The sequence below is a fragment of the Pongo pygmaeus genome, chromosome 5, assembly GCF_028885625.2.
Source record: "Pongo pygmaeus isolate AG05252 chromosome 5, NHGRI_mPonPyg2-v2.0_pri, whole genome shotgun sequence".
Lineage (NCBI taxonomy): Eukaryota > Metazoa > Chordata > Mammalia > Primates > Hominidae > Pongo > Pongo pygmaeus.
The window spans coordinates 55,357,479-55,380,102 of record NC_072378.2 but is presented as its reverse complement, the minus strand read 5'-3'; the positions used below and the strand labels follow the sequence as shown (position 1 = coordinate 55,380,102).

The following is a 22,624-nucleotide window of genomic DNA, read 5'->3' as shown; positions in this document are numbered from 1 at the left end:
CCTGGGCATCCAGGCATTTCCATACATCTGAAACCTAGGTGGAAGTTCCCACTCAATTCTTGACTTCTGTGTGCCCCAGGCTCAGCACCACTTGGAAGCTGCCAAGGCTTGGGGCTTCCACCCTCTGAAGCCACAGCCCAAGCTCTATGTTGGCCCCTTTCAACCATGGCTGGAGCAGCTGGGACACAGAGCACCAAATCCCTAGGCTGCACACAGCATGGTGACCCTGGGCCCGGCCCACAAAACCACTTTTTCCTCCTGGGCCTCCGGGCCTGTGATGGGAGGGGCTGCCATGAAGGTCTCTGACATGGCCTGGTTACATTTTCCCATGGTCTCGGAGATTAACATTAGGCTTCTTGCTACTTATGCAAATTTCTGCAGCTGGCTTGAATTTCTCCCCAGAAGATGGGTTTTTCTTTTCTATCACATAGTCAGGCTGTAAATATTCCAAACTTTTATGCTCTGCTTCCCTTATAAAACTAAATGCCTTTAACAGTACCCAAGTCACCTCTTGAATGCTTTGTTGCTTAGAAATTTCTTCCACCAGGTACCCTAAATCATTGCTCTTAAGTTCAAAGTTCCACAAATTTCTAGGGCAGGGGCAAAATGCCACCAGTCTTTTTGCTAAAACACAACAAGAGTCACCTTTGCTCCAGTCCCCAACAAGTTCCTCATCTCCATCTGAGACCACCTCAGCCTGGACCTTATTTTTCATATCACTGTCACCATTTCTGTCAAAGCCATTCAACAAATCTCTAGGAGCTTCCAAACTTTCCCACATTTTCCTGTCTTCTTCTGAGCCCTCCAAACCATTCCATCCTCAGTCTGTTATCCAGTTCCAAAGTCGTTTCCACATTTTTGGGTATCTTTTCAGCAACACATCACTCTACTGGTACGAATTTACTGTATTACTCTGTTTTTATGCTGCTGATAAAGACATACCTGAGACTGGGAAGAAAAGGAAGTTTAATTTAACTTACAGTTCCACATGGCTGGAGAGATCTCATAATCATCACAGAGGGTGAAAGGCACTTCTTACGTGGTGGTGGCAAGAGCAAATGAGGAAGAAGCAAAAATGGAAACTCCTGATAAACCCATCAGATCTTGTGAGACTTAGTCACTATCATGAGAATAGCATGGGAAAGACCAGTCCCCATGATTCAATTACGTCCCCCTGGGTACGTCCCACAATACGTGGGAATCCTGGGAGGTACAATTCAAGTTGAGATTTCGATGGGGACACAGCCAGACCATATCAAGGGGTTTCCTCTTTTGCTTGGTTCTCATTCTCTCTTGCCTGCTGCCACGTAAGACAAGACTTTGCTCCTCCTCACCTTCTGCCATGATTGTGAGGCCTCTCCAGCCATGTGAAACTGTGAGCCCATTAAACTTCTTTTTCTTTATAAATTACCCAGTCCCAGGTATGTCTTTATTAGCAGTGTGAGAACAGACTAATACACACTGCAACCCAGGTTGATATTTTTCCAATGGCAAGTAACCTGAGGGCTTCCAATAACATAATATTGAACATGAATGCCTAGCTGATCATACAACAATAGCAAATCTCCTGTTGAGAATGTCACTAGAATTAATAAATATTCACAAAAAAAGTATATCTGGTTACCACCAATGCAGAATATTATCTTTTTGAACCCACCTGAGAGAAGGAAAGTATTTTTTCCCCTGTGGACTTCTGTAGAGAAGTAAGGAGAGTTATATTGGTACCATCTCACATTGCTATAAGAGATATCTGGGACTGGGTAATTAATAAAGAAAAGAGGTTTAATTGGCTCACAGTTCTGCAGGCTGTATAGAAAGCATAGTGCTGGCATCTCCTTGGCTTCTGGGGAGGCCTCAGGAAACTTAAAATTATGGCAGAAGGTGAAAGGGGAGCAGGCACTTCACATGGCTGGAGAAGGAGCAGGAGCAAAAGAGAGCAAGGTGGGAAGTGCTACAAACTTTTAAATGACCAGGTCTCCTGAGAACTCACTCACTATCACAAGAATGGCACCAAAGGGTCATGATGCTAAACCATTCATGAGAAATCCACCCCAGGATCTAATCACCTTCTAGCAGGCCCCACCTCCAACACTGGATATTATAATTCATCATGACATTTGGGCATGGACACAGACCCAAACCATACGAAGAATATCAATTAATTCTGATGTTATTTGTAGCCTATTTAAGTGTGTATATATAGGTATATAAATTAAGAGTAATCATAGTAAATACATTGTCAAATATATGCTAGCACTTCTCTGCTTTAAAGAGAAGCAAAAACCACAGAAGACTTTCTCCCTTCAAAGTTTTTCTGTTTTTTTTTTTTTTTTTTTTTGAGACAGAGTCTCACTCTGTTACCCAGGCTGGAGTGCAGTGGCATGATCTGCAACCTCTGACTCCCGGGTTCAAGCAATTCTCCTCCCTCAGCCTCCTGAGAAGCTGGGATTACAGGTGCCTGTCACCACACCCAGCTAATTTTTTTTTTGTATTTTTAGTAGAGATGGGGTTTCACTGTGTTGATCAGGTTGGTCTTCAACTCCTGACCTCAAGCAATCCACCCGCCTTGGCCTTCCAAAGTGCTGGGATTACAGGCATGAGCCACCATGCCCAGCTCAGAGTTTTATTATTTATTTTTTCATTTATTGAGATGGAGTTTCACTCTTGTTGCCCAGGCTGGAGTGCAATGGCATGATCTCGGCTGACTGCCTCCCAGATTCAAGCGATTCTCCTGACTCAGCCTCCCAAGTAGCTGGGACTACAGGCTTGTGCCACCATGCCCAGCTAATTTTGTATTTTTAGTAGAAACAGGCTTTCACCATGTTGCCCAGGCTGATCTGGGACTCCTGACCTCAGGTGATCCACACACCTTGGCCTCCCAAAGTGCTGGGATTACAGATGTGAGCTGCCATGCCCGGCCCTGCTTTATTCTTTCTTCATCTCTGGTTATGGTGTCACAGGAAAACATTCTACCTGGAATCACATTTACTTTGGTTTAATTCTGATAACTACTAGTCTAAACTTGAGCAATTTATTTATGGTTCTTCTTTTATTTCTTCATGGGTGAAGTAGGTGCAACACCATTTGTACCACCCACTCCATGTGGATGTTAGGAGAATAAGGTAAGGTAACGGAAGGAAAGGGCCCTGAGCTTGTAGTCAGTATAAATTATTACTTTTATCAACCTAAAAAAAAACAGTAAGTATGTATTTCACAAGTGCATTGATCTAAATATGATTTCCAATACAGGTAAAATGTTCTGCATATGAACTTCCCAGTCAATCCAAAGTCTACAAAATATTGAGTTTGCTGTATAAAACATTGCTTAGAATAAGTAACTTGAAACTTTTTTTGTAAAGGTGACTTTTATTGCAATAACTGATTTAAGACTGAATACAAACCCAAGCACAAAACATACATACTGAGTCAATATTTTCTATAGTCTTAAAACATATATACTATGTCAGAAATTTATAGATATATTATTAGTCTCCTAACATTTTACAACCCCATAAATATTTTTGTAGACCTTCACATAATTAACTTGACACCACAGTGGATGGGTACCTAATTAACTGAAATGATAATGTGAATGCTTCTAGTTTCATTTTCTAGTCTGGGTTTTATGTCCTGATTAATAACATGCTTTAAAATTTGTATATAAATTAATCAGTGTCTATAAAAATAAATCAAATTCAAATAAATAATAAAAACTTCAAGGATTGGCCGAGGGCGATGGCTCATGCCTGTAATCCTAGCACTTTGGGAGGCTGAGACGGGCGGATCACGAGGTCAAGAGTTTGAGACCTGCTTGGCCAACATGGTGAAACCCCATCTTGACTAAAAATACAAAAATTAGCTGGGCATGGTGGCGGGCACCTGTAATCCCAGCTACTCAGGAGGCTGAGGCCGGAGAATCATTTGAACCTGGGAGGCAGAGGTTGCAGTGAGCCAAGATCATGCCATTGCACTCCATCCTGGCAACAGAATGAGGCTCTGTCTCAAAACAAAACAAAACAAAGAAAAAAAACTTCAAGGATTTTTTGATGTAGTCTGCTTCCATCTCTGCCATATTACTATTTCCTACTGTGAAGATGTTTTGTTGTTGTTTGTTTCTTTGTGAATTCTTTTCAACCCAGTTCCAATTTCAATACTGATTGATTAAACAAAAAAGACAAAATGTTATTCTTTATTTTAGGCTGGAGGTAATAGAAAATAAATTATTAGGCAGTATATTTAATTGACGTTCAAAACAAATTGTGGCCTCAATATATAAAATGAACTGCTTAAAGGTTAAGATTAATCCTGTATTGGAGAAAATAATTTGGATCTTTGTATAGTGATAGTTTTAAAATTGAAGATTAAAAAAATAGAATAAAATCTAAGGGGTTAATCATACCAAAAATCAAATGAACAAATCACAGCAAGTTATTTTTTGGATCTCTCAAACTCATTCTAAAGTTTATATGAAACAGGAGAGGACTTAGAATAGACAACTAAGAACAGTGAAAAGACTAACACAACCAGACTTCAAGACTTACTATAAAGCTATGGTATTCAAATCAGAGTGGTATTAGTGAAAAAACAGGCAAATAGAGCCATGGAATACAATAGAGAGTCCATTCATAGACCCATGCAATTGTAGTCAGTTGATCTTTGACAAAAAAGCATAGGTAATTCAATAGAAAAAGGATAATCTTTTCAACAAATGATGGTTAAACAACTGGATATCCTTATGCAGAAGAATAAATCTAGACACAAACCCTATACTTTTCACAAAAATTAACTCAAAATGAATCATGTACCTAAAAGTAAAATGCAAAATTATAAAACTCCTAGAGAACAAAATAGGAGAACATATAGAGGATCTTGGGTTTGGAGATGACTTTGTAAGTACAACACCAAAAGTATCATCAATTAAAGGAAAAATTATAAGATGAACTTCATGAAAATAAAAAGTTTATGCTTTGTGAAAGACACAAAGAATGGATAAACAAACTGCGGTATATCCATATAATGAAATATTATTTAGCGATACATATCAATGAGCTATCAAGCCATTGAAAGAAATTAAGAAACCATATAAGCAAATTAATAATTGAAAGTAGTCAATCTGCAGGGTGCTGTGGCTCATGCCTGTAATCCCAGCATTTTGGGAGGCCAAGGTGGGCAGATCAGCTGAGGTCAGGAGTTTGAGACCAGCCTGGCAAAAATGGTGAAACCCCATCTCTACTAAAAATACAAAAATTAGACCAGGTGTGGTGGTGAGTGCCTGTAATCTTAGTTACTTGTGAAGCTGAGGCAGGAGGATCACTTGAACCCAGGAGGCAGAGGTTGCAGTGAGCTGAGACCGCAACGTTGCGCTCCAGCCTGGGCAACAAGAGTGAAACTCCGTCTCAAAAAAAAAAAAAAAAAAAGTAGTCAATCTGAAGAGGCTGCATACTATATAATTCCAACCTTATGACATTGTGGAATGATAAGACTATGGAGGGCAGTAAAAAGATCAATGGTTCCTAAGGGTTGAGGTGAAAGGAAAGGAGAGATTAACAGGTGAAGTACAGAGGATTTTTAAGGCAGTGAAACTATTCTGTATAATACTGTAATGGTGAATATGTGTCATAGATTTGCCAAAACCCATGAGTTGACAACACAGAGTGAACTCTAACATAAACTATGGATTTTGATTAGTAACTACCATGAATATTAGCCCATCAATTGTACCAAATGTACTACACTAATACTAAACGTTAATAATAGGAGAAACTATGTATGATGGGAGAAATCGGGGGTATATGGGAACTCCGTACTTTCTATTTCATTTTGCTTCAAATCTAAAACTGCTCTAAAAAGTAAAATCAACTAGTAAAAATTTAATGAACAAATAGGCATGGAGAAAAATGAGATCTTTTATCTGAATCTTTTTACTATTGTGGGTGAAGAACTGAAATTTGTCCACAGTTGCCTCATAAATATGAAGTGAAAATGAGATACTTACAACTGGGCCTTTGATATCAAAAGTAGAAATAAATTTCAATGATGTTCAAATTACTTTTGTGACATCTTCTAGTAATTCTTAAAATGTCTTTTATATCCAGCTCATGACATAGGCATACACATGATTAATATGAAAAATAATGGTGTACTATCCTTTTTTAGTATGTTGAAAACAAAATATTCAGAGTATAAAAATGAGTAAAATCAATCTGAGATAAAATAAACACCTTGAGACAATATTTTGACAGTTTGCACATTCAAAATGTAACATATTGGATTATTTCAGAATATGAAACATTTTTAATTTATTGGATATTTGTTGACTTCGTTTTCCTCAATGCATAATGCATAATTTGGTACAATGTTATTTTCATACATTAAGTGCAAAACAACCACTAAATTCTGAAAGTATTAGTTTATTCTATTACTAGTGCATGGTAAAAATATCTGTAAATATCAAATCATACTAGTAGTTTGTCCAACAGACTGAAAACCAGTTTCCATTTTAGGAGATCTTTCTTTTTGTACAGTCTAGTCTTGAGCAGTTGGTGTCCCATTAGATGATAAAATGGAGAATCTGTGAATAAGGTAATTGTGTGCAAATTTTACATGAAAGCATTATTTTCTGTGGAGACAATTTATAATTCTCATTCAGTAATGAAGAGGTCTACATATTAAACAAAAATATTATAAAGACGTTATCCTTCTGGATACCTTCCAAGTATTTATGAATTTATTTAACAAATATGTATTGACTATCTACTATATCTTATAAATTCGGATAAAAAAGATTAAAAATATGTATTTCTTTCATCCAAGAGTGTTGCAGTTCAGTCAGGATATTGTCAAGTAAATAAATGAATACAGTGGAAAAATTTTTTTTATTATACTTTAAGTTCTAGGGTACATGTGCACAACGTGCAGGTTTGTTACATTTGTATATATGTGCCATGTTGGTGTGCTGCACCCATTAACTAGTCATTTACATTAGGTATATCTCCTAATGCTATCCCTCCCTCCTCCCCCCACCCCATGACAGGCCCCAGTGTGTGATGTTCACCTTCCTGTGTCCAAGTGTTCTCATTGTTCAATTCCCACCTATGAGTGAGAACATGCAGTGTTTGGTCTTTTGTCCCTGCAATAGTTTGCTGAGAATGATGGTTTCCAGCTTCATCCATGTCCCTACAAAGGACATGAACTCATCCTTTTTTATGGCTGCATAGTATTCCATGGTGTGTATGTGCCACATTTTCTTAATCCAGTCTATCATTGTTGGACATTTGGGTTGGTTCCAAGTCTTTGCTATTGTGAATAGTGCCACAATAAACATACGTGTGCATGTGTCTTTATAGCAGCATGGTTTATAATCCTTTGGGTATATACCCAGTAATAGGATGGCTGGGTCAAATGGAATTTCTAGTTCTAGATCCTTGAGGAATTGCCACACTGTCTTCCACAATGGTTGAACCAGTTTACAGTCCCACCAACAGTGTAAAAGTGTTCCTATTTCTCCACATCCTCTCCAGCACCAGTTGTTTCCTGACTTTTTAATGATTGCCATTCTAACTGGCATGAGATGGTATCTCATTGTGGTTTTGATTTGCATTACTCTGATGGCCAGTGATGATGAGCATTTATTTATGTGTCTGTTGGCTGCATAAATGTCTTCTTTTGAGAAGTGTCTGTTCATATCCTTTGCCCACTTTTTGATGGGGTTGTTTGTTTTTTTCTTGTAAATTTGTTTGAGTTCTTTGTAGATTCTGGATATTAGCCCTTTGTCAGATGAGTAGATTGCAAAAATTTTCTCCCATTCTGTAGGTTGCCTGTTCATTCTGATGGTAGTTTCTTTTGCTGTGCAGAAGCTCTTTAGTTTAATTAGATCCCATTTGTCAATTTTGGCTTCTGTTGCCATTGCTTTTGGTGCTTTAGTCATGAAGTCCTTGCCCATGCCTATGTCCTGAATGGCATTGCCTAGGTTTTCTTCTAGGGTTTTTATGGTTTTAAGTCTAACATTTAAATCTTTAATGCATCTTGAATTAATTTTTGTATAAGGTGTAAGGAAGGGATCCAGTTTCAGCTTTCTACATATGGCTAGCCAGTTTTCCCAGCACCATTTATTAAATAGGGAATCCTTTCCCCATTTCTTGTTTTTGTCAGGTTTGTCAAAGATCAGATGGTTATAGATGTGTGGTATTATTTCTGAGGGCTCTGTTCTGTTCCATTGGTCTACATGTCTGTTTTGGTACCAGTACCATGTTGTTTTGGTTACTATAGCCTTGTAGTATAGTTTGAAGTCAGGTAGCATGATGCCTCCAGCTTTGTTTGTTTGGCTTAGGATTGTCTTAGCAATGCGGGCTCTTTTTTGGTTCCATATGAACTTTAAAGTAGTTTTTCCCAATTCTGTGAAGAAAGTCATTGGTAGCTTGATGGGGATGGCATTACATTTATAAATTACCTTGGGCAGTATGGCCATTTTCACGATATTAACTCTTCCTATCTATGAGCATGGAATGTTCTTCCATTTGTTTGTGTCCTCTTTTATTTCATTGAGCAGTGGTTTGTAGTTCTCCTTGAAGAGGTCCTTCACATCCCTTGTAAGTTGGATTCCTAGGTATTTTATTCTCTTTGAAGCAATTGTGAATGGGAGTTCATGCATGATTTTGCTCTCTTTGTCTGTTATTGGTGTATAAGTGCTTGTGATTTTTGCACATTAATTTTGTATCCTGAGACTTTGCTGAAGTTGCTTATCAGCTTAAGGAGATTTTGGGCTGAGACGATGGGGTTTTCTAAATATACAGCCATGTCATCTGCAAACAGGGACAATTTGACTTCCTCTTTTCCTAATTTGTTAAATTTGAAGTTTGTATAAAACACTGATCTGACAAATGAAATTGTGTTTAAGCATAGACTTGAAGCATAACTTTACTCTTTAAAACTTTTCATCATCCCATTAGCAGAGAGATTAAAGGGATGTGCTAGATGAACTAGGCAGGAGGAGATTTCCAGGCAGGAATTAATATGCATAGAAAGAGAAAGGACTCAAGAGGCTTGATGGGTTGGAGAACTACAAGAAATACTTATGATTTGAGCTCCCAGTATGAGGCATAAAATAGAAAGAAGAAAGTATAGCTGGACTTGTAGGAAGACCACAGATGTAGAGACCTTCTCATCCAGAGAGAAAATAAAGAACTTAAATTTCAGCCTATATGAGAACTTCTCAGGCTATGCAAAATTACAAGTATGTTAGATAGTAATCTCTTCAGTCTGCGATGGGTGGGAATTGAGGTTTCTAGAGGAGAATGGCTGGTTGCCTTAGGCTGTAACTTTCTGTATACTTTTATGTGGCACATAAATATCATTTTCTAAATGTTTTATGATGTGTTAAAAAGTAGAGAACTGCTGTGTATGCCAGAGATCCACTGAAAATAGTGCTGAGCTATTAATGACAAGACTATTACTCTGTCTTTATGTCTCTCTCTCTTTCAATTGAAATATATTTTAATGTATCATTAACTAATGACTATATTATTATACATTACTTATTTTCTTTAAATACATATATGGAAAATATAATAGTTATTTTGGGGGAATACAGTACATTGTTATTAACTGTAGTCACCATGTTCTATGATAGGTCTCCTGAACTTACTCCTCCTAACAGAAAATTGTACCCTTTGACCAGCATCTTTTCCTTTCCCCTACTCAGCCCCGGGTAACCACCATTCTACTCTCTGCTTAGGTTCCACGTATAAGTGAGATCACACAGTATGTGTGATCCTGTGTCTGGCTCTTTTAAGCTAACATAATGTCCTCCAGGTTCATTCCTGTTGTAGCAAATGACAAGATTTCCTTCATTTTTTTAAGGCTGAGTAATATTCCATTCCATTGTAAAATTTTTAAAATTTAACTTTTAAATTTTGATATAATTTTAGATTCACATATAGTTGTAAGAAATAATACAGGTAGATCTTATGTATGTTTTACAATGTTTCCCCCCAATGGTAACATACTACAGAAACTGCAGTATAATATCACAATTAGGGGATGGACACTGATAGCAATATTATATTATTCAGATTGTCCCAGTTTTATTTGCACTCGCATGTGTAAGGACATGTATTTAGTTTTATGCAATTTTACTATACTTATGCAGGTTTGCTTACATACTGCTACAGTCAACATACTACCAACACCACAAAGATCCCTTGTGTTGTGCTTTCATAACCACACTAATCTTGTTCCTACACCTCTGCCCCATCATCATCCCCGTCCATACCTCTGAGAATTACTAATATTTCCTCCATTTCAAAAATGGTATTTCAAAATGTTGTAGAAATAGAATTATGGCCAGGTGCGGTGGCTCATGCCTGTAATCCCAGCACTTTGAGAGGCTGAGGTGGGCGGATCACCTGGGGTCAGGTGTTCGAGACCAGCCTGGTCAACATGGGGAAACCCCGTCTCTACTGAAAACACAAAAATTAGCCGGGCATGCAGGGTGCCTGTAATCCCAGCTACTTGGGAGGCTGAGGCAGGAGAATCGCTTGAACCCGGGAGGCAGAGGTTACAGTGAGCTGATATTGTGCCTATTGTGCCATTGCACTCCAGCCTAGGCAAAAGAGTGAGACTCCATCTCAAAAAAAAAAAAAAAGAAAAAGAAAAAGAAATAGAAATAGAATTAAATCATAGTCACACATCATTACCAGTATTTTAATTATATCTATTATCTATGCTGATAGTTACTTAGTGATACCTCATTGTGGTTTTTGTTTGTTTGTTAGAGGAAGAGGAATTGGAAATAGTTTAAAGCTGAAATGACTCTTAGTTGGGGAAGTCATTTTACTTATTGGAGCCTCAGTTTTCCTATCTGTAAACATAGAAAAGGAATGCAAAATATGGGACACTTTATGACTTTGTGTTTCATCCTTGTGCAGGAGCCATACTAATCTCCTATGTTGCACAGTATTTTAGCATATGTGCTACTAAAGCAAGCACTCACTGTGGTTTAAATTTGCATTTCCTTAATGGCTGATGACATTGCATATCTTTTCATGTGCATATATGCCATCTGTACATATTCTTAGGTGAAGTGTCTATTCATGTTTTGTGCCCATTTTCTTATTAAATTGTTTTTCATCGTTGAGTTTGGAGAGTTCATTCTGTCTTCTAAATAGCAGCCCTTTTTCAGACATGCGGTTTGTATTTTCTTCCATTGTGTAGCTTGTCTTTTCATCCTCTTCATGCAAGCTCTCACAAAGCAAAAATTTTTAATTTTGATGGGGTCCATGTTATCAATTTTGCCTTTAATGGATCATCTCTTAATGTCAAGTCTAACAACTCTTCACTAGCTTTAGACTTTAAAGAGTGTCTTCTATATTTTTTTCTAAAAGTTTTATACTTTTATACTAACATTTATGATTGATTTTGAATAAGTTTTTGTATAAAGTTTGAGATTTAGATGAAGGCTTATTTTCTTGCCTATGGATGTCCAGTTGCTTCAATACCATTTGTTGAAAAGGGTATATTTCCTCCTTGGAATTGCTTTTGCACCTTTGTCTAAAATTAGTTAAGTATATTTACGTAGGTATATTTCTGGGTTCTCTACTTTGTTCCATTAATCTATAATCCCTCTGTCAGTATCATACTGCCTTGTTTACTGTCACTTTATAATAAGATTTTATATCAAATAGAGTAATTTCACCTGTTTTATTCCTCTGTACAAAGATTTTTTAAAAAGCTATTCTAGAGCTGTGTTTTATTCTGTATATACTTTATAATGAGCTTGTCTACATCTGTAAAAATTCTTACTGGGTGCCGGGCGCGGTAACTCATGCTTGTAACCCCAGCACTTTGGGAGGCCGAGGCAGGTGGATCATGAGGTCAGGAGTTCGAGACCAGCCTGGCCAATATGGTGAAGCCCCGTCTCTACTAAAAATACAAAAATTAGCCAGGCGTGGTGGCAGGCACCTGTAATCCTAGCTATTCAGGAGGCTGAGGCAGGAGAATCACTTGAACCCGGGAGATGGAGGTTGCATTGAGCCAATATCATGCCACTGTACTCCAGCCTGGGCAACAGAGCCAGACTCTGTCTCAAAAAAAAAAAAATTCTTACTGGAATATTGATAGTAATTGTCATTGAACCCATAGAACAATCTGGGGAGAATTAACATTTTTTTCAATGTTGAATTTTCAAATCTATGAACATGTTATGTTTCTATATTTGTTTAGGTTTTCTTTTATTTCTTTCAACAGCACTTAATAAGTTTTCACATATAGACTCTGTACATGTGTCAGTAAGTATATACCTCACTAAGTATTTCATTTTCATTGGACTGATTATAAATAGTATTGTTTTTAATTTTGGACTACCGAAGTTCATTGGTATTATACAAGTAATATGATTGAATTTTGTGTATTGATCTTGTATTTGCAATTATGTTGAACTCATGTATTCATTCTAGAAGCATTTTTATAGATGCCATGGGTTTTCTACAAAGACAATCATGACATCTGCAAGTAGGGGCAGTTTTATTTCTTCTATTTTTCCATCCTTTCTTGTGCACGCTCTCTCTTGCGTGCTCTCTTTCTATCTTTTCCCTCTCTGTTGTGAAAATTGTGTAAGTTCTATTGATTGTTTTCAAGTTAACTGATTCTATCCTCTGTTATCTATGACCTACTACTGAACCTATCCAGCAAGTTTTTTAGATTTTTATATCAGATCTTTCAGTTCTATTATTTAAATTTGGTTCTTTTTCTTTTTTTTTTTTTTCTTCTTCTTCTTCTTCTTCTTATTATTATACTTTAGGTTCTATGGTACATGTGCGCAATGTGCAGGTAAGTTACATATGTATACATGTGCCATGCTGGTGCACTGCACCCACCAACTCGTCATCTAGCATTAGGTATATCTCCCAATGCTATCCCTCCCCTCCTCCCCCCACCCCACAACAGTCCCCAGAGTGTGATGTTCCCCTTCCTGTGTCCATGTGTTCTCACTGTTCAATTCCCACCTATGAGTGAGAATATGCGGTGTTTGGTTTTTTGTTCTTGCAATGGTTTACTGAGAATGATGATTTCCAATTTCATCCATGTCCCTACAAAGGACGTGAACTTATCATTTTTTATGGCTGCATAGTATTGCATGGTGTATATGTGCCACATTTTCTTAATCCAGTCTATCATTGTTGGACATTTGGGTTGGTTCCAAGTCTTTGCTATTGTGAATAATGCCGCAATAAACATACGTGTGCATGTGTCTTTATAGCAGCATGATTTATAGTCCTTTGGATAGATACCCAGTAATGGGATGGCTGGGTCAAATGGAATTTCTAGTTCTAGATCCCTGAGGAATCGCCACACTGACTTCCACAAGGGTTGAACTAGTTTACAGTCCCACCAACAGTGTAAAAGTGTTCCTATTTCTCCACATCCTCTCCAGCACCTGTTGTTTCCTCACTTTTTAATGATTGCCATTCTAACTGGTATGAGATGGTATCTCATTGTGGTTTTGATTTGCATTTCTCTGATGGCCAGTGATGGTGAGCATTTTTTCATGTGTTTTTTGGCTGCATAAATGTCTTCTTTTGAGAAGTGTCTGTTCATATCCTTTGCCCACTTTTTGATGGGGTTGTTTGTTTTTTTCTTGTAAATTTGTTGGAGTTCATTGTAGATTCTGGATATTAGCCCTTTGTCAGATGAGTAGGTTGCGAAAATTTTCTCCCATTTTGTGGGTTGCCTGTTCACTCTGATGGTAGTTTCCTTTGCTGTGAAGAAGCTCTTTAGTTTAATTAGATCCCATTTGTCAATTTTGGCTTTTGTTGCCATTGCTTTTGGTGTTTTAGACATGAAGTCCTTGCCCATGCCTATGTCCTGAATGGTATTGCCTAGGTTTTCTTCTAGGGTTTTTATGGTTTTAGGTCTAACATTTAAGTCTTTAATCCATCTTGAATTGATTTTTGTATAAGGTGTAAGGAAGGGATCCAGTTTCAGCTTTCCACATATGGCTAGCCAGTTTTCCCAGCACCATTTATTAAATAGGGAATCCTTTCCCCATTTCTTGTTTTTGTCAGGTTTGTCAAAGATCAGATAGTTGTAGATATGTGGCATTATTTCTGACGGCTCTGTTCTGTTCCATTGATCTATATCTCTGTTTTGGTACCAGTACCATGCTGTTTTGGTTACTGTAGCCTTGTAGTATAGTTTGAAGTCAGGTAGCGTGATGCCTCCAGCTTTGTTCTTTTGGCTTAGGATTGACTTGGTGATGCGGGCTCTTTTTTGGTTCCATATGAACTTTAAAGTAGCTTTTTCCAATTCTGTGAAGAAAGTCATTGGTAACTTGATGGGGATGGCATTGAATCTGTAAATTACCTTGGGAAGGATGGCCATTTTCATGATATTGATTCTTCCTACCCATGAGCATGTAATGTTCTTCCATTTGTTTGTATCCTCTTTTATTTCCTTGAGCAGTGGTTTGTAGTTCTCCTTGAAGAGGTCCTTCACATCCCTTGTAAGTTGGATTCCTAGGTATTTTATTCTCTTTGAAGTAATTGTGAATGGGAGTTCACTCATGATTTGGCTCTCTGTTTGTCTGTTATTGATGTATAAGAATGCTTGTGATTTTTGTACATTGATTTTGTATCCTGAGACTTTGCTGAAGTTGCTTATCAGCTTAAGGAGATTTTGGGCTGAGACAATGGGGTTTTCTAGATATACGATCATGTCATCTGCAAACAGGGACAATTTGACTTCCTCTTTTCCTAATTGAATACCCTTGATTTCCTTCTCTTGCCTAATTGCCCTGGCCAGAACTTCCAAAACTATGTTGAATAGAAGTGGTGAGAGAGGGCATCCCTGTCTTGTGCCAGTTTTCAAAGGGAATGCTTCCAGTTTTTGCCTATTCAGTATGATATTGGCTGTGGGTTTGTCATAAATAGCTCTTATTATTTTGAGATACGTCCCATCAATACCTAATTTATTGAGAGTTTTTAGCATGAAGGGTTGTTGAATTTTGTCAAAGGCCTTTTCTGCATCTATTGAGATAATCATGTGGTTTTTGACTTTGGTTCTGTTTATATGCTGGATTACTTTTATTGATTTGTGTATATTGAACCAGCCTTGCATCCCAGGGATGAAGCCCACCTGATCATGGTGGATAAGCTTTTTGATGTGCTGCTGGATTCTGTTTGCCAGTATTTTATTGAGGATTTTTGCATCAATGTTCATCAGGGATATTGGTCTAAAATTCTCTTTTTTTGTTGAGTCTCTGCCAGGCTTTGGTATCAGGATGATGCTGGCCTCATAAAATGAGTTAGGGAGGATTCCCTCTTTTTCTATTGATTGGAATAGTTTCAGAAGGAATGGTACCAGCTCCTCCTTTTACCTCTGGTAGAATTTGGCTGTGAACCCATCTGGTCCTGGACTTTTTTTGGTTGGTAAGCTATTGATTATTGCCACAATTTCAGCTCCTGTTATTGGTCTATTCAGAGATTCAACTTCTTCCTGGTTTAGTCTTGGGAGGGTGTATGTGTTGAGGAATTTATCCATTTCTTCTAGATTTTCTAGTTTATTTGCGTAGAGGTGTTTGTAATATTCTCTGATGGTAGTTTGTATTTCTGTGGGATCAGTGGTGATATCCCCTTTATCATTTTTTATTGCATCTATTTGATTCTTCTCTCTTTTTTTCTTTATTAATCTTGCTAGCAGTCTATCAATTTTGTTGATCCTTTCAAAAAACCAGCTCCTGGATTCATTTATTTTTTGAAGGGTTTTTTGTGTCTCTGTTTCCTTCAGTTCTGCTCTGATTTTAGTTATTTCTTGCCTTCTGCTAGCTTTTGAATGTGTTTGCTCTTGCTTTTCTAGTTCTTTTAATTGTGATGTTAGGGTATCAATTTTGGATCTTTCCTGCTTTCTCTTGTGGGCATTTAGTGCTATAAATTTCCCTCTACACACTGCTTTGAATGCATCCCAGAGATTCTGGTATGTTGTGTCTTGGTTCTTGTTGGTTTCAAAGAACATCTTTATTTCTGCCTTCATTTCGTTATGTACCCAGTAGTCATTCAGGAGCACGTTGTTCAGTTTCCACGTAGTTGAGCAGTTTTGAGTGAGATTCTTAATCCTGAGTTCTAGCTTGATTGCACTGTGATCTGAGAGATAGTTTGTTATAATTTCTGTTCTTTTACATTTATTGAGGAGAGCTTTACTTCCAAGTATATGGTCAATTTTGGAATAGGTGTGGTGTGGTGCTGAAAAAAATGTATATTCTGTTGATTTGGGGTGGAGAGTTCTGTAGATGTCTATTAGATCTGCTTGGTGCAGAGCTACGTTCAATTCCTCGGTATCCTTGTTGATTTTCTGTTTCATTGATCTGTCTAATGTTGACAGTGGGGTGTTAAAGTCTCCCATTATTAATGTGTGGGAGTCTAAGTCTCTTTGTAGGTCACTCAGGACTTGCTTTATGAATCTGGGTGCTCCTGTATTGGGTGCATATATATTTAGGATAGTTAGCTCTTCTTGTTGAATTAATCCCTTTACCATTATGTAATGGCCTTCTTTGTCTCTTTTGATCTTTGTTGGTTTAAAGTCTGTTTTATCAGAGACTAGGATTGCAACCCCTGCCTTTTTTTGTTTTCCATTTACTTGGTAGATCTTCCTCCGTCCTTTTATTTTGAGCCTATGTGTGTCTCTGCATGTGAGATGGGTTTCCTGAATACAGCACACTGATGGGTCTTGAGTCTTTATCCAATTTGCAAGTCTGTGTCTTTTGATTGGAGCATTTAGTCCATTTACATTTAAAGTTAATATTGTTATGTGTGAATTTGATCCTGTCATTATGATGTTAGCTGGTTATTTTGCTCGTTAGTTGATGCAGTCTCTTCCTAGTCTCGATGGCCTTTACATTTCAGTATGATTTTGCAGTGGCTGGTACCGGTTGTGCCTTTCCATGTTTAGCGCTTCCTTCAGGAGCTCTTTTAGGGCAGGCCTGGTGGTGACAAAATCTCTCAGCATTTGCTTGTCTGTAAAGTATTTTATTTCTCCTTCACTTATGAAGCTTAGTTTGGCAGGATATGAAATTCTGGGTTGAAAATTCTTTTAAGTATGTTGAATATTGGCCCCCACTCTCTTCTGGCTTGTAGGGTTTCTGCCGAGAGATCCGCTGTTAGTCTGATGGGCTTCCCTTTGATGGTAACCCGACCTTTCTCTCTGGCTGCCCTTAACATTTTTTCCTTCATTTCAACTTTGGTGAATCTGACAATTATGTGTCTTGGAGTTGCTCTTCTCGAGGAGTATCTTTGTGGCGTTCTCTGTATTTCCTGAATCTGAATGTTGGCCTGCCTTGCTAGATTGGGGAAGTTCTCCTGGATAATATCCTGCAGAGTGTTTTCCAACTTGTTTCCATTCTCCCCGTCACTTTCAGGTACACCAATCAGACGTAGATTTGGTCTTTTCATATAGTCCCACATTTCTTGGAGGCTTTGCTCGTTTCTTTTTATTCTTTTTTCTCTAAACTTCCCTTCTTGCTTCATTTCATTCATTTCATCTTCCAGGGCTGATACCCTTTCTTCCATTTGATTGCATCGGCTTCTGAGGCTTCTGCATTCTTCATGTAGTTCTCGAGCCTTGGTTTTCAGCTCCATCAGCTCCTTTAAGCACTTCTCTGTATTGGTTATTCTAGTTATACATTCTTCTAAATTTTTTTCAAAGTTTTCAACTTCTTTGCCTTTGGTTTGAATATCCTCCCGTAGCTCGGAGTAATTTGATCGTCTGAAGCCTTCTTCTCTCAGCTCGTCAAAGTCATTCTCCATCCAGCTTTGTTCCGTTGCTGGTGAGGAACTGCGTTCTTTTGGAGGAGGAGAGGTACTCTGCTTTTTAGAGTTTCCAGTTTTTCTGCTCTGTTTTTTCCCCATCTTTGTGGTTTTATCTACTTTTGGTCTTTGATGATGGTGATGTACAGATGGGTTTTTGGTGTGGATGTCCTTTCTGTTTGTTAGTTTTCCTTCTAACAGACAGAACCCTCAGCTGCAGGTCTGTTGGAGTACCTGGCCGGCCGTGTGAGGTGTCAGTCTGCCCCTGCTGGGGGGTGCCTCCGAGTTAGGCTGCTTGGGGGTCAGGGGTCAGGGACCCACTTGAGGAGGCAGTCAGCCCGTTCTCAGATCTCCAGCTGCGTGCTGGGAGAACCACTGCTCTCCTCAAAGCTGTCAGACAGGGACATTTAAGTCTGCAGAGGTTACTGCTGTCTTTTTGTTTGTCTGTGCCTTGCCCCCAGAGGTGGAGCCTACAGAGGCAGGCAGGCCTCCTTGAGCTGTGGTGGGCTCCACCCAGTTCAAGCTTCCAGGCTGCTTTGTTTACCTAAGCGAGCCTGGGCAATGGCGGGCGCCCCTCCCCCAGCCTCACTGCCAACTTGCTGTTTGATCTCAGACTGCTGTGCTAGCGATCAGCGAGACTCCGTGGGCGTAGGACCCTCTGAGCCAGGTGCGGGCTATACTCTCCTGGGGCACCGTTTCCTAAGCCCGTGGGAAAAGCACAGTATTCGGGTGGGAGTGGCCCGATTTTCCAGGTGCCGTCTGTCACCCCTGGAAAGGGAACTCCCTGATCCCTTGCGCTTCCCGAGTGAGGCAATGCCTTGCCCCTGCTTCGGCTGGCGCATGGTGCACTCACCCACTGACCTGCACCCACTGTCTGGCACTCCCTAGTGAGATGAACACGGTACCTCAGATGGAAATGCAGAAATCACCCGTCTTCTGCGTCGCTGGCGCTGGGAGCTGTAGACCGGAGCTGTTCCTATTCGGCCATCTTGGCTCCTCCCCTAAATTTGGTTCTTTTTCATAATCTCTATTTCTTTGCTGAGATTAGAAAGTCTTTTTTTTTGTTGTTGCAAGGAGATTTGTAATTGCTTCTAGAAAAATTTTTGATGACTGCTTTAAAATTCTTGCCATATAATTCCAACATCTGATTCACTAAGAGTTAGCGACATTAAATTGCTTATCTCATTCAAGTTATAATATTCCCGGTTCTTGCTGTGTCGAGATTTTTTTTTCTTTTTTTATTATGTCCTGAACATTTAGATATTATATTAGAAGATTCTAGGCCCTATTTATATATTTTATTATAGTAGGCAGCTCCCTGTAACATGCAGTTCCACAGCACTTTTTTTTGGCTATGGTTTCAAAGGTAGTTTCATTTTTAGAGTTTTGCCTTGCTGTTTTGGTCTGCTTGATTTATTTAGGGAGGCTGAAGCTCTCCCTGGTCTTTGCTGGTCCTTCTCAATGGGGCAGGAGGGGTTGCCTTATGCTGCATCACCTAGTGCCTCAAGGTAAAGAAAAAGCTTTTCTTGCCTATAAGGACAAAGGTCATGTTCCAGGTCTGGCAGCTTGTTGTGGTGGGTTCACTTGGCTACTCTCAGTGAGGGAGGGTAGTCTCTAGCATCTCAGGGAAGGACTATGCTTCCCCTGGCTATTTTTTCTTAGTGTGGCTCCAGATTAACCCTCTTTACCAGTGGTACTGGACTTGCCTGGTGTTGCTGAGATAACTCATATTTGATCCAAGAGAGAATGAACCTCCTAGGCATTGGCCAGGGTTGCTTTCTTCTTTTGGGTGAAGGATAGTAAGATGCCCTGTCCTTATGTTGCTTTTCCACTCCTGGGGTTCCTAACCAGTGTGCCTTTGTATTTCTAATTTTTAGAGTTATTGTTTGACTTCATTTTGTATTTTCTCCCCCTCAAGAGATTATAGTTGTACTTAGCAGATAAGAGCAGGGTAAAATTACTCTACAAAATTATGTCTGGACTCTTATTCTTCTTTAAAAACATCATTTTGGTAGTTGTGTAGCGAGTGAGCTGATTGTTAGTAAAGCTAGCATCCAACTAAATAACTATCATAATATTCAAGGGTTAAGATGTGGTGAAATGTACCAAGGCAGATAGAAAGAATATGGTAATTCAAGATATATTAAAGAAAAAAAAAACTTGCACCCAATAACTTAATGCTTCTTTGATATATATTTGAAGATTTTTGAAAAAAATTTGTGGAATCCTTTCTCTTTCACTTTAAAATAATATTAACAATCATGCAATAAAAACAAAAATCTGTGTTGTTAATTATTGAGTTGTTACTTTGTGATTGACACTGCACTAAATGCTTCAAATGGAAAATGCCATTTGATCTTCAATAGCAAAAATTGTGTTAATTTTATAATTTTAGTAACATATTTTATTTTATCCAATATAGCCAATTCTTCTATTTGTGTTTTAAAATTTTTTTAGTGTAAATCTTAAATTGACAATAATTGTATATACTTATGGGATACAATGTGATGTTTAGATATATGTATAAGTTGTGGAATGATTATATCGAGCTAATTAATATACGTTAATATACTTATTTTCTTGTAGTCAGAACATTCAAAATATATTCTTTCAGCAAGATGAATATTTAACATATATTTGAAATGTAATATATATTATTATGAACTATGATGACTATGCTATGCAGTAGATCTGGAAAACTCATTCTTTTTGTCTGACTGAAACTTTATACCTTTATTTATTTATTTATTTTTTTTTTGAGACAGAGTCTCCCTCTGTTGCCCAGGCTGGAGAGCAGTGGCAAGATCTCAGCTCACTGCAAGCTCTGCCTCCTAGGTTCATGCCATTCCCCTGCTTCAGCCTCCGGAGTAGCTGGGACTACAGGCGTGCACCACCATGCCCAGCTAATTTTTTTGTTTTTTAAATAGAGACAGGGTTTCACCATGTTGGCCAGGATGGTCTCGATCTCTTGACCTCGTGATACTTCCGCCTCAGCCTCCCAAACTGCTGGGATTACAGGTGTGAACCACCGTGCCCTGCCAACTTTATACTCTTTGATCAACATCTCCCTATTCCTCCACCCTCCCAACACTTAGCCTCTGGGAACTACCATTGTACTCTATTTGTATGAATCAACTTTTTTAGATTTCACAGGTGAGGGAGATCATGCAGTACTTGTCTTTACATGCCTGGCTTATTTCAGGTAGCATAAGATCCTCCAGGTTTATCCATGTTGTGGCAAATAACCCTCTTTTTAATGCTGAAAACAATTCCATTGTGTATATATACACATTTTCTTCATCCACTTATCTGTTGATGGACACTTAGGTGGATACCGTTCCTTGGCTATTGTGAATAGTGTCGCAGTAAATATGGAGTGCAGATATCTCTTTGACATACTGATTTCATTTCCTTTGGATATATGCCCAGTAGTGGGTTTGCTGGATCATATGGTAGTGCTATTTGTAATTTGTTTTTTTGGAACCTCCATACTGTTCTTTATAATAGCTATAATAATTTACATTTCCATGAAGTGCACAAAGGTATCGCTTTCTCAATATCCTTGCCAACACTTATCTTTTGCCTTTTTGGTAATAGCCATTCTAACAGGTATGAGGTGATATCTCACTGTGATTTTAATTTGCATTGCTCTGATAATTAGTAACATTGAGTGACTTTTCATATATCCGTTGACCACTTATATGTCTTCTTTTAATAAATGTTTCTTCAAGTCCTTTACTGTTTTTTAAATTGTGTTATTTGTTTTCCTGCTATTGAGTTGTTTTAGTTCCTTATAGATTTTGGGCATTAGCCCCTTATGAAATTTATAATTTGCAAACATTTTCTCCCACTGTGTAGGTTGTCTCTTCACCTTGTTGATGTTTCCTATGGTGTGTAGAAGTTTCTTAATTTGATATGATCCCATTTGTCTGCATTTGTTTTTGTTACCTTTGCCTTTTTGGTTATATTCAAAAGATCACTGCCCAAAACAGGTCATAAATTTGTTGTTTTCTTCCAGTATTTTTACCGCATCAGGTCTTAAATTTAGTCTTTAATCCATTTTGAGTTGATTTTTGTACATGGTATAAGATGAGGGTCCAGTTTCATTCTTCTGCATATGGATATCTGGTTTTCCCAATACTAGTTTTAAACTGACTGTTCTTTCCCCATTGTGTCCTCTCAGCACCTTTGTCAAAAATCATTTGACCACAAATGTGTGGGTTTATTTCTGACACTCTGTTTGTTCCATTAGTCTATGTATCTGCTTTTATACCACTATGATGCTATTTTGATTACTATAGCTTTGTAGTAATTTTGAAATCAGGTAGTATAGTATCTCCAGCATTTTTTCCCCTCAGATTACTTTGGCTATTCGAGGTGTTTTGTGGTTTCATATAAATTTTAGTATTGTTGGATGGTTATTTTAGTAATAGTATTTTAGAACCCAGAATGCTATGGTTTAAAGAGGTTAAGAAACTTAACCAATTGCACCTAGCTAATAAGTAATGGTTCTATGATTGGACTCAATGCTTTTTTTTTTTTAAGCAAATTCTCCCAAATCCTAATGGACTCAATTATTCTTCTTCTTTTTATTTTTGAGATGGAGTTTCACTCTTGTTGCCCAGGCTGGAGTGCAATGGTGTGATCTCGGCTTAGCACAACCTGAGTCTCCCAGGTTCAAGCGATTCTCCTACCTCAGCCTCCCAAGTAGTTGTGATTACAGGCATGTGCCATCACAACTGGCTAATTTTTTATTTTTAGTAAAGACAGGGTTTCTCCATTTTGGTCAGTCTGGTCTCAAACTCCGGACCTCAGGTGATCTGCCCACCTTG

At 38.3% G+C, this 22,624-nt stretch overlaps 1 non-coding gene across 1 annotated transcript; it reads right to left on the bottom strand.

Annotated features, from left to right (window-relative positions):
- Window positions 1-10,880: 10,880 nt before the first annotated feature.
- Window positions 10,881-10,986, bottom strand: LOC129039726 (U6 spliceosomal RNA). The gene has a single exon (XR_008503438.1). It is a non-coding gene; the product is annotated as a U6 spliceosomal RNA (small nuclear RNA).
- Window positions 10,987-22,624: the final 11,638 nt, after the last annotated feature.